This window comes from Rhea americana, unplaced genomic scaffold (assembly GCF_003343005.1).
Source record: "Rhea americana isolate MKP2758 unplaced genomic scaffold, rheAme1 scaffold_2, whole genome shotgun sequence".
Lineage (NCBI taxonomy): Eukaryota > Metazoa > Chordata > Aves > Rheiformes > Rheidae > Rhea > Rhea americana.
Window position 1 is genome coordinate 14,279,686 of NW_028186149.1, and position 13,621 is coordinate 14,293,306.

The following is a 13,621-nucleotide window of genomic DNA, read 5'->3' on the forward strand; positions in this document are numbered from 1 at the left end:
GCAGCGCCCGAGCAGCGGCCCGCGGAGGCTCGGCCCAGCCGCGACCCCCGCCGGCACCCGCAAATGGTGCGAGCAGTGAAACGGATGGCAAAGGAGGGGGCTAAATTCTCCTTAAAACGGCAAAAAATGAATGTGGAGCGGGGACGCCACTGGCGTCAGATTTAGGGCTTGCCCGAGCACGGATTTAGCTGGAATTACTGTGTGCGTTGAGAAGCTCTTGCTCATTATTACCCTGGTATATATTAGGTGATTTCTGTACCAGAGAACTATGCTATCAAACAGGTTCCTATGGGCTACAGGAAGAAATAAATATATTGATTAATTGCTTAATATATTGATGTTTATTTTCTAGTGGGTTTATGAAAATCACTCATAGACTTTACTCTTGGAGCTGCTGGTGCTCAGCTAGAGCAACAAAGCCACCTCAAACAATTCATTTGAATTGAAACAATGTTGCATAAAGTATTTGTAAAATGCAGAAGTAGGTTGCTACTTTTTTTCCTCAGAAATACTGCAGTTTATAATTCTGGACTTGCCATTACAGCGTAGCTTTTGAGCTAGTAAATTTAAGATCAATTGCAGAACTGTCTCAGAAAGACTAAATTTTAAGCTGGTTCAAAGCTTTATGCCATTCAACAAATACTATAGAGGCAGCTTCTGTAAATATGTTATTTCCTCATACATAAATAGATGAAAAAGAGACGTAAGATTTTCTCAAATATTGATTGATTTTAACATAAATAATTTTTATTTAATCAAGTTTTTTTTTTCTTGAAATACTGATTAATTTTTAACTTTCCATTTCAAATTCTTAGACATTGTATGTTTATATAATGTAAATATAGTTTCTAATACTGTGCAAGTCCAGGTCAACTAAAAGCATACAGTAAAGATTACACTTACTTTCACAGTTCTCTGTATATGAGTTTTCCCTTTAGTACCTCTTACCCCCACAAGAGTTGCATCAAAAATGTGTCATATTACAGTATGCCAAAATTTACACCACATTTAGAGGCCTGAATCCATCTCCCCATCTAATTACTGGCCAGACAGCCAAGGGTAAGAGGCGCTTCACTCCTCCTTCCACCACCACGGTATCTTGGCCAGCACAGAATCACAAAGGGTGTTACCATAAGCACCCTAGAATACAACCAGGATTGCTAAGGAACCCATTGCCTGAAATTAAATTCTTAAGCCCTCCATTTTACTCAGTAATTTGAATAAAAATGGGGGAAAAGTTGAGGAGAGCTCATTTTATGCTTATAATGAATTCTGATACCAGGAAGTATTTTTATTTCTTACTATTAAAGAATGTCTTCTTCAATTCTGGCCTCAGGCAGGTTTCCATCTYAGTTTGCAACATCTGCTTTTAGCTGACCAGACTTTAAAGTCTGAAGCAGTAATACAAACAGTCCATCTTTTCAAAGCTATTTTTTCTTCGATTCCCCTCCCTAGGTGACATCTCCCTCAACACACGCACACAAATCACATAAAATATATAGCAAAGCAGCCTCTCAACAGCACCGAGACAGTTTAATTTTTGATTTCCCCCAAGCCTAACATCTGATCTGCCATATGTTTTGTGTCTTTCAGGCTCATAGAGATCACATACTAAATTATAAACCTGCATATTCTGGAGCAGTGCAACTAGAAAATCGGGAACACCAGTCATTGGTCAGCGATGCATGTGAGAACAGAATAACATTCATACTTACTAAATACAAATCTGTTAAAAGCTTCAGTTTTCTCCAGAAGTTATGAATTGAACAAATCACTGCAAACAACTTAAATGAAGAAAAATATCAAGACATAAGTGAGATGATAATTCTCAGGGCATTCCCTCAGTTTCCTTTGTTCAGCCTTCTCCACATTTTGACAGACATGACAAGAGAAACACTGGCCCCTGAAAAGTACCCTACCTCATAACAGAAATTACYATGAAGTATTAGAAAGTCTAAGAATCACAGGCAAGCCTTAAACAGTTTTATTTTTACCACATGCTTGAGATTGTGGCAATGACTCATTTATTTAAAGAAAATTATAACAGATTCAAGGAGTTCAAAAATATTTAGTTATAACTTTTTCAGTCATAAATGTGAAATAAAAATACAGCATAAACTAGCTTGCTTAGATGACAAATTTTGACATGGTATGGGAGGAAAAGCACAGGCAAATTTCTTTCATTTTATCGTGTTGACTAGCGATCRCAGATCTGGGTCTGGCATTGTACCACCCTTGCAAAAAACTTAAACACATGAGTAAGTTCACTGATGGAAGCTGAAATTACTCATGTGCATAAGCGTTTGTAAGACTGGGTCTTAAGAGAGCTAAAGGCAGTTCCCCCTGGAAGCTGGCAGCGCGGCTCTGCCTGTCAGCCAGAAGTGATACAAGGCGCTCTTCCCCAGGGTCCCAGCAAGCAGGCTGCTGCTGCTGTGCTCCTAAACCAYGCTTCCCCAAGAAGTTTAGGTCTTGAACTCTGTATTTTATGTAACTAAACTAAAATATATTTAATAGTATTTGTTTCATGATGGGGCKGAGAAATTGTTTTTCTTTTCTTTATTCTTCACCTTTCTTTCCTTTTTCAGTCTCTCATCCATACATTTTTTCTTTTAAGACATGAACTCCTATTGAACTCTTCAAACATAAACTAACCACTAAGGACCACTTTCAGTATGTATAGTATTATCACCTTACTTCAAATTAACGAAACAGGAATATTCCACAYTTACAACTCCACCCTTAATAAATTTTGCTTGTATAAACACATTATTTCATGTCACTTAGTATTTAGAGAAATTAGGATTTTTGCACATAGACAAAAGAGATAATGAGTATAGATTTTGACAATTCACATAGCTGTTACTTCCTAATTTTCTCAAAGGCTCAGTTGATAAAATGATACATGTAGAAGGAAATCCAATGAAAATGTTACTGTGGTGGTATATCTCCTAAGAGGCAAGTCACTGCTGCTTCCCTTAAATGTAAAAGATAACTCATTGATAGTGTATGTGGAGTCAGCTTTTGCATAAATGACGAATGAACTTGATAGTTGTATCTGCAACCATTGTTTTGGAAAATACAATCCCATCCTTTTGATGTTATTCAGAAGGATGGGAGGGAATGGTCATTTTTTAACTAGAGCTATTTTACTGAAGTCGGATCTCAATAGCAGAAGGTACAACAAAACTCTTCTGTTTCATTAGTTCTTTGCTCCATATTATTATGAATCAATGATATATACTAATACGCAATAGCTAACATCTGGATTCCAAGTTCTTTAATAGTTCATTCACTTTGACAAGATTTCCTTTCAGTATAATTTCTTGTTTTGGACTGAAAACTGTAATAATATAATTGAGGAGAAGAATGATTCAGAAAACACTGAAATGTAATACATTTATAGATTTATTTTTTTTCTTAGCTGTGTATTATAAAATCTACAGACTTTTTCTCCAATAATTTTCTCATTTGTAAAATACTCAAACAGTTCTAATAAAAATAATTTGTTTTGAAGGCTCCCAATTCTGCAGTGAGCTTTGTGCTGGCACACGGCACTAAACTCACAGTGTTTTCTTTTTGCATTGTGAACTTGTTTATAATTTTATCAAACTAACTCTCTGGAGAAAACTGCCCTCCCATTTTAGTCCAAGTTTTGACATAATAAGTACTGTTTATGAATTTAATTTTGTGTAGAATGTCAGCAATTTTTTAAAATTTACTTAGTTATCTTCATAGCTCACCCTGAATCAGTGGGTAGATATGAATTTTCAATTAAGTCCCAAGTACTCATCTTCCAAATCCTTGTTTCTATGAATGTTCCTTAATAATATTTGCAGTCTAATTGACTTGAGTATTGGAGTAAGAATTCTCTATGAAAGCCTGCTAACCTGCTGCTGCTCATTATACCATCAAAAAAATGCCACTATAAAAAGAAGAAATCCACAAAATGAGACAGGAAATGTGTCATAAACACATAATAATGTGTTAACACAAACAGCAAAACAGTAACACATAAAACATAATAATAACAGGAAWTTTTCAGGCAAGGGGATGTTTCTGATCTCAGAAACATCGCTGCTATAGAAATCTTRGAAATGCTAACAGAAATCTGAAATATTTGTCCATATTCAAGTGACAGAAGACATTTTGTGAGGTTTGAAAATACAGGTCTGAAATAAAATAAAGTTTTAGAATATATTTTTTCTTACATATAGCGGGTTTTGTACCAAGAGAGTTTATCTCTGCTAAATGTTCTTTATTTTGGAATGGACCACAGATAAGGAGACCTGGATTCTTCGCATGATACTACAGCCACTTAGCATCTATATGTATGATTCTTCCTTCAATTAATTTATTTTCTCAATTCTGTGGCCACTCCATTTCCATTAGGGAAAAAAAAAAAAAGAGAGAGAGAGAGAAGCAAGTATCTTACTACTGTCCACTTTGAGATATTTACCATACTCCATTTTCTTCTGAAAACAAACACCAATCCAATAATTTGTAAAAAAGCTTTTCTTACTCACTTCCTTTCTTCCTTCCCTCATCAAATTCCATTACTAAATTTATTTTGATTAAAGTAGAATAAAGCTCCTGAACCATATCAACTGTGTTTAGAAACTTAGCTTTTTCCACATACAAGCTGAATTGAGTCCAGCCAACAAAGATTAAAGGCTTGATGTAACCAGGTCTAAGACACACGTATTCCAGATATAATTCTGACAATTTTTAAGTGTCCTTCCTAGGACAACAGTCCACTTATCAGTTATTTATAATATTTTTCAGTAGTGTAGGTATGTGTGCATATTATGTCAAACAGCAACAACGTGCTAATTAAATTTCTGCAGACTATATGATCAGAACACCCTACAKACCCTTAATTTTTTCAAAGTAGGTCTGTGTATACAGATTTTGTTTGATCTCTGGTTCATATCATCCTGGTTTTGAAACATACTGTAACTAGAAGGTATTTCTCTATGATATGTTAGTAATCAGGAAGGTAATCTATACTGGTATTGGAGAAAAGAAGTGATGTTTCCTCAGAATGATGTTTCTTCTTCTTGGACTAAAATAGAAAGCATAGGATTCCTCAGAGTTTGCATTTCATTCTATATTTATCAATTTTAACTCTCATGATCATAAAGAACATTGTATTGAGCTATATGGTTTTAAATTTAATAAATAATTTGATGCCTGCTAACAATATTATTTAACAATTACATCATAAAATGGTTCAGTGCAAAAACCGTGTCTCTGGCAGACAATTATCACAGTGTAGTCTAGTCCTGAGTAAAGCATTAGGATACTATTCCAAAACAAATAATAAACAGTAGAAAATACAAGTGAAGAAATATTGTCTATCTTTTCAAATGAAGGAGAGGACGTTGTAATGGCCAACCCTCCTGACTCCATAGCAGATACCAGAAAAGTGTGTGTGTTTTACAGCACTTGGACCATAATGATTTAAGAAGTTACAATGATGTGGGCTTTTGAAAGGTGCTAGAAAACTCTACTCTTCTAACTGCAACAAGATGTTGACATTATCATACAGACAAGAATGATATAAGTATGTAATAGGTGTCTAATACACTGAAACTTGATCACAGTTACTGAGGTGCACTGACCTTCCCTTACAGATCAACGCAATTCTAATACCGAGTTTTGAAAGCAKTTGAGCAGAATATTTCCTCCAACTTAGCCACACTTATACCTAGGCAAACCTCATCAGTGTTKAATTGCATTTTTTGACTGAAAATCCTTGTGAAACAAGTATAATTCAAAACTTGAAACTAGTCAATGTCTTGCACTCTGCAATGCCATAACTTGCATAGATGTTCAGCTTTTAGTTGGGACACTTAGGCCATTAAACCAGGGCCTAACGTGTAATCTTCTACAAAAGAAAACAGAAAATTACATGAAAAGCAGCAGAATAAATAGCCTGAGTACACTCATATTTAAGAAAATGCCAATCACCAGATCGGTTTCCCAGCCAGCAATGGACTCCACATTTGCATTAGATTGAACATATTCTGTGAAAGTTCTAGACTAAAAGGGAAAGGCAACAACTGAAGCACAGGGGCTTCTCACTATTACAGAAACATTTGAGTTCAAATTCTTGCTGTACTTGGGCACAAAACACTGAAGATATTTTACATGCTCTTACCCTCAAACTAGCACAACTGCTTTGGTGACAGCAGAAAACCTGAGATATCAACATGTTGCAAAGAAAACTTCTGTCACACTAAATTTTTGATAAAAATGGAAGAGGCAGCAAGGAACACAGTTGAAAAATGCAGTATGTTGACACAGTACCAGAAGAAGCAGTTAGAAACGAAACACTTTTATAACAAGCTGACTACTGACAACTATACAGAAAGTAGGTGACAGCATTTCAAAGTCAAGACATTCTACATACTTGTTGATGTGTTTACAACATAGATGAAAGAGCAGTTTCAAGATTTCACAGAGAAATGCAGGCTGACACATTGACGTTCATAAAGTTTTTAAAACATTTTCTCATATAAAGCCATGAAGAAAACTTTGTAATTTRCATATTCAGTCCAGCTATTCACTAATCAACCATTTCACTTCTTAATTCAGGACAGAYGGATTTATTGGTTAATTATTGGTAAGATACTCAGAAGAGAACATGTATGTTTAAATATGTTAAGAAAGACTAAGTAGTCAATGGACTGAAGGCTATATTTACAAAAGAACTCAGGATGCCATAATGTTCTATGCTGATATTTTTATGTATCTTTGTTTTCTACTTGAGTGCACTGTCTAAAATTGAGAGCCTGAGCTTCCTACATAATTCTTGGGGAGACTTGGGTGCTTAAAGAAATGAGTAAGTCATTCTCAAGTATGGTCAACAGAAAACACCAGACATTAATCTTATTCCCTCAGRTACCTTTCTTTGTCCATGTGTTAAGGAATGGTCTCTTTTCATGTAGGATTCACAATTTCTGCAAGTTTTCCTGGTATTAGATGCTTTCTCAGAACATACTGCTGCAACTGGTATTATCCTCTCTTACCATTTTCCAAACAGCACTGTATCTACAGCAGTCACKCAAGACCTCTTCCTTTTATATGAAGTGAAAATGCAAGGTGCTTAGTTATTGAGTTTTGTGGGCAAGCCTGTCTCACCTCTTTCATGTTAAAACCATTTTGAAATTGTATGCAATAATTAAAAATTATTTAGAGATGTATAAACATTACTGTATGGTCTAGGAAAATCACCTGGGAGTTGTGAGACCCCCAACCAAATCACTATATTCCCCTAGGCGACAAGAGAATACAGTCAGGCTCTTATTTAATTAATGCAAAGGAGCCCAACCAAATATGCACTAGAATCAACTGAAGTATTTCTAGTGACAACAGAGAGATTTGGATCACATCTGCAAGGAGAACCAAAGGGTCAAAACAATATTTAAAATTGAAAAACTTTTTTTTTTTTTTTTTTTTTTTTTTTTTTTTTTTTTTCATTTGAATAACTCTGAATTGCAAGAGTGGATTTTATGTAATTGTAAAAATGTTTAATTTAATATGAAAGAAACTAAACATTAAGAACTACTGCCTTAATAGAATGCTTTTGTAAATGGTATTAGCTTAAAAAAATTAACAAGGTCAGCTCAATCTGACTAGAACATTGCTGCAGCATTRCTAAATGTTACAAAGTGTGGGTTTCAAAAGTGTCAGTTAGCATTCATTTAAGTACCTTCTACTTTCCTGTAAATCATGCTAGAATTGCAACATCTAGGCAAATGACTTTAACCTCTGGCCTGCTTAAACTGACCATGAAATACAGTTTGAAAAAAAAAATCTCCTTCATTYCTTTGTGAGGAGGAAATTGTTGCTTGCATTGTTTCTTGAGAAGTCTGCTGATAGCTACCATTCTCCTGATACTCAGATTGATCTCTTTTTGTATGTGTTTGGCTAATTCCAATATTATACCTTCTTATATCCTATCATCTTTTTTCTCTCTTGTTTTTCCATTGTCTTTTGCCTCTATAGAGCTACACAGTTTAAGACCAAGGAGGCTGTAACAGTCTCCAACATGAACTCCTGCATGTAAAAATCCATTAAATTTCACCAACTCACTGCCTTTTTGAGAGCATTAGCTTTTCCTTTTCTCCCCACCCTCTTCTCTTTTCTCCAAAGTGTAACCTTTGGTCTCTACTTGCAGTCTGTGCAGAGACTTTGGAAGCAGGGGGATCTGAGACAGAAACATTTCCTGGGGCAAGAGAAGTGGCAACAGCAGGAGTACCAAGGAAAACAAAGTGTTAGGATAGAGCCCTTCTGAAAAAATCACAATGCCAAATCATTCCTTCCAGCTACTGCAAACATACGGGGAAGAATATTAATCAGTGGTAGATAAGGTATAGCCTATAGATCTTTAGAACTTAARAACTGACTTAGATGAATTTACAGTATCCACTAGAAATAATAGTAATAAAAAATTGAGTGTGAGCAAGAGAAATGCACTAAAGTGTTGAGACATAAGCCCCCTGTTCATGCAATTTTAGAGCACTTATAGTGTTCCCAATTAGTATGTTGCATCTGACAACTCTGCTGCTCAAGTCTAACTACAGATTTTCAGATGCCATAGAAGAGCAGAGAGAGACAAGACAGTTATCATGATAACACTGAGATCTAGCATCACAGCACTAACCATGCAATAAAACAGTGTGCATCASGTCAGTGAAGGAGGTTTTTTCAATAAAAGAAAAGAAAAAAGTAAAACCTGTAGGACAGGGTTCTGAGAGTAGTTGAAAGATTTGCAAAATGGACATCTGGACTCTTTTTTGCTGAATGTTGATAGCACCTCTGTAGGTCCATTCCCAAAGAAAGTTCTGGTCCCATTTAGTCACAGGTATTTCATATTTCTGATGCAATTCTTATTTCCCCAAAGGGATTCCAAGCTACTAAGACAGGGTCACTACTACTGCTTTTTGTCACGTGTTTCACGAAGACTGACRGGAATTCACAATGGTCTTTGACACGATCTTGCTACTTTGTCATTAGCTCATGGCACGTACGTGTGTGCGTATACATGTGCATGTACAAAAGTAAGCCCACATGCCTRTATTTATTTGCCAATCTGTACTTCAAAGGTTGAAGATGGAGCACGTGTGTCACCTGGGCTTTTCTATCCAACACTGAGAGCATGAAACACTCCCCCAACCATAAATACAGACCAAAATATATAGGAAACCTAGAAACATAAACAAACACATATATTAGTATGTATAATTTTAAGAGCAAAAACTAATCTGCAACAATTATCTTAGGAAACAAGACAGCAGCAAAACTACCTTTTTGAGACTACCACCACATGTCCAGCTTGAAATAAGAGTCTTAACCGCTATGTAGCCATTCTTTTTCTGCTGAATTAAACAGCTGTACAGCGTATCACTGAAATAAAAAAAAATTCAAGGGCTCTGATTAATTTCTTAATAACCAGCACTTTACTTCTCTAGCAGTAAAATATAACTTTATTTTAACTGTTATAATCAGCTGTTCCATTGTTGTTTCCTAGGAAGTGCACAGATATAATCACAGTAGAAGAACTAYGGATTGTATAAGATTTTAAGATGTATGATTGTAATGCTAGGCTATTCTGTCAGTTTGCCACTATATTTTGACATCTTGGTACAGATTCAAGGTGATACTTGAGAATTTTAACATTAATAACATTGTGCTTTACTTTGTCAAAACTGACATCTTCCTGTTGGAAAACATTTCAGATGATGTCATGGAGTAGGACTGAATCAGGTCCATTCTCCAGCCCAAGAGAGAATTTTCATTGCTGACAGAGGACAGTTGAGTAGAAGTTAGTGAAATACCAAGATCACATTGCCATGACACAGTAATTAAAGACTGAAATGAAGGGATAAAGTTAGAGGCACATTTTCACCTAGAGCTGGTTGAAGAATAAAGCTTTCATCTTTATAAAATTCTAATACTTCAGTTTGTTTCCCTTTTAAAATGCAATGGAAATTAGTCATTTGAAATATCAAAATGTCACACTTTGTTAAAGTTAGAATATTATAATATAGAGACTCCTGTAACATACAAGTTGTAATTAAACGTTAGCACCAGAAAGTCTAAAGAAATTATTTTTACTGCCTCAAAACTATACATTGCAAAAATGCTAAAAGAAAGTAATATGAAATTTATTTCTTTCAAGATTTTCCATTAAAAGAATTAGGCAAAGGTTCTGCCTCCAAGTGGCATATTTTAATTATGATAAAATTTCAGCAGAAAATGGCTTTGTTTCAGCCACATTTCAGTAATTTCTAATTCCTACAGAACAGGCTTGTGGAAGAAGTACAGCACTGAAATGAGATTTTGCAGGTGTAGAATTCCTTTTTTAGTTTCAGTTACATTTCTGTATTATCTACATTTTTCCTAGTTTCATTTTTATAATGGGAATCTTGGTAATGTAAAAACAAACCATCTTTACTATGATGATTTATATAGCTAGATAGTATGCAGCATGTATCTGAAGTCATATATAGTTGAAATTTGCATGAGATGGTATTTCTATGTTAGATTTTTACATTTTATCAAGAACTGTTGTCTGTTTTCGTAAAGGATTAAGAAAGGACTATCCCCTTATTAAATTAGGAGAGCAACATGCTACTAATCACATTTCTATTGGATATTCATGACATTTCAAGTAACTGCYACTTTAAACATCAAAATCCATAATAAATATCTGAAAAGAGAGGAAAAATKATATTGAATACAAAAGGAGATAATGCATTTCATCAACATTACAGTTGATGCATTAAGCCMAACTTTTAGGTTAATAATTCATCAATTCTTAGGAAACGTATTTCAATCATACGCACGCACTTTCTCTTRTTTAAATGAACTCCTTTCAAAGAAGGTAGCAGTTAATACTGCAGAGGGATTTTACCCCTTTGTAATGCTATATAATTCTAAAACATTGGCTCAAAATAGGACTTCAAGGCAGCAGAGGGGAGCCTAAGCAGAATTCAGGAGCTTTCTGTGATTCTGCATCCACTGAATCATTAGTACTTCTGAAACTTGAGAAAACTGGGTATTGTATAAAATAGCTTCAGGGAACAGCTTCAGAACATTAAAATACAGTCCAAAGGCAATTTTCTGAAAGAACCTGCCTTTCCATAGTTCTGTCCTCCTTTTTAATATTTTAAGCTAGATGCCTTAAGTGATATATGTATTACTTTCCTTTCAGTATAAAATTTATATCTTTGATGGACTACTTTGGTTTCAGGGTCCAAGTGCTGTTTTCTGCTGGGGGCTCCACAACCATTTCTCTCAGCCTGCTGGGACTTTGGCACACCTCAGTCAGCCCTGCTGGAGTTGAGGGGGCRGCACAGTTTTCTTTGTATATATTTCTTTGTTCTTCTGTATAGGGGTATGAAGCAGTTTTCTTATGAACTGCAATTCTTTGYTCTTTTGTTGGTAGCACTTCAGAACTGAAAGTATGGTAGACAAATTGAAAACAACAGACAATACTGCTGTTACTCTTTGTTAATTAGTGAACAGAGGGCTTAATTCTACTTCCAGTATACTGATATAAATAAGGAATACAAACAGTGCTGTCAACAATGCTGAACTAATGTAAGATATACATAAATAAGAAAAGCCTTAAGCCTGGAGTTTGGGGGAGGGGAGTTGGCAGTTTAGAGGAATGCTATCTATCTATCTCTTTATTAACGGTGCACAGGTTAGAGGCAAAGTTTGCTGTGGGTAATGAGTGGAGTCAAGGCTGAAACCACACCAGTCAATGTAAAATGGGAGAGGTGGGGTTTAAAAGGCTTGCTCTTCTTCTTCGGCTGTTTATAACATCATCTGTAGGGTTCTTCTGCCAAACAGTGAAAAAAATAGCTAGAAATTTAAAACATAAATTCGTAGTTTCCTCTGGTTATAAAGTAGTAAAGCCATGTGTGCATGCACATGTGCATAATACCYACAATAACAGGTAAGTGGGCAGTTTTACTTATATGCAAATCCAGAGGCTAGATTAAAAAAGTTTTCACATCAGTGACAACTTCAGAAAATAACATAATTGCTAGAAGTATAGGAGATCTGTTATGACAAATATTTTAAGCACAGTCAGTTTTCCTGCTTACTGATATTGGGAGCTGATCSTCCTCATTATCACTCCATTTTACACCACTGAAGCCAGAATATGGAAAACACGAATACYAACACTGTAAAAAAATCTAAATATTTTTAAATAAGCATCATTTATTGGTAGAATGTACCTAAAATTCATAAAGTTTTTAAAAATATACAAAATAGTACACCGCTATAGCAATAGTGTACAGTAACATTTTTTCCTGAAGTGATCTTTAATTCGAAGACTAGTATTTTTACTGAAGCAAAATGCAGAAATGTGAAATAAGTAAATGTTTACTCATAGAAGATACACRGGAAAAGAAATTAGCAATGTGTAAAGGACTATAATAGTAATACCAGTGGTACAGTGAAATTACAATTCCCTGGAAATAGTATAAGACAGTGCAAAATTTAGCCCTGTGCATTGATTTAAATAAAAACCTGCATGTATGTTGTTAAATCATATTGAAAGTGACACTGTGTTAAGAGGATTCAGGCAGTGAAGTTGCACTGATGCAAGGTAGGATAGAATCTGGCCCTTCCTATCACATTTATTATACATGTACTGCCTGCTCTCTTCTTTTGTTCTGCTCCAGTCTAACATAACAGTTGCCACTATGGTCTGTGATGTTGACTTCATCCTTGACCCTGACTTTCTTCTTCTTTCACCTCCTGTGGCTGCATATTACCACTGCTGTTGCATTATCCATCTATTTTTTTAATTTCTCATAATTTTATCCTCACTGAAATCTCCCACTAAGAAATAAGCAACCTGATATTTTAAGTTATCCCAATTTGAAATGCTTATATTTTGACATTAATGTTTCTTGATATGAATACAAAACAGAAACCTTACATTTAAGCAGCTTTAACCCAGTTTCTTCTTGTTTTTCTCCATGGATTTTCTCTATCTTTCCTTATCTGAGAACTTGGTTTTCTATTCTACCTTTCCTCAGAAACTATCTTTCATGAGGGCTGTGTAGGTACCAAATGCTACCAAGTAAGTGTATGTTATACATGAGTTTGGTATTGGTTTGCATTGCACATATACAAATGCAATTAGAGACAGAGGAAAATTAGGTCCCATTGGCCAGTTCAATGCAAGAGTGCCTTGGGATAAACAGAGCATACAGAGCACRGAATATCCCAACTGTGACAAAAGGTCCATTTTGGAGAACCAAACCAAACCMAACCCAACCCCAAGGAAACTGGGTTGTCAAAGTGGAGAGGAGCTGGCTAGGACCTGTGGCTASAAGAAGGCTCAATGTAATAGGAATTGTGATGAAGTAACCTCATAGCCTTTCCTCTGGCRTGAAAGGTAATTCCCATAGGGGAAGGGAACATTACAACACCCTTATCCCCTTCTTGTTCTCATAAATCTGTGGAGGAGGACACCATAATAAGGCTAGGCTCCTGCAACAGCCAAGAAATTCTTCCAGCTAGGGCAAACATGAAGGCTTCTCAGCTCTGTCCCAGCAACTCCAAATTAAAGCTGTCCCTTTGATTTCCC

At 35.5% G+C, this 13,621-nt stretch overlaps 1 protein-coding gene across 1 annotated transcript in view; it reads right to left on the bottom strand.

Moving 5' to 3' along the window:
* The window catches only part of HFM1 (helicase for meiosis 1), a 51,619-nt gene extending 42,291 nt beyond the window's left edge, over positions 1 to 9,328 (bottom strand). Inside the window, exon 1 of the mRNA XM_085303550.1 lies at positions 9,312 to 9,328. The gene's annotated coding sequence lies outside the window, so the exon portion shown is untranslated. The remainder of the gene's footprint in view (positions 1 to 9,311) is intronic.
* Between the last annotated feature and the right edge of the window lie 4,293 nt (positions 9,329 to 13,621).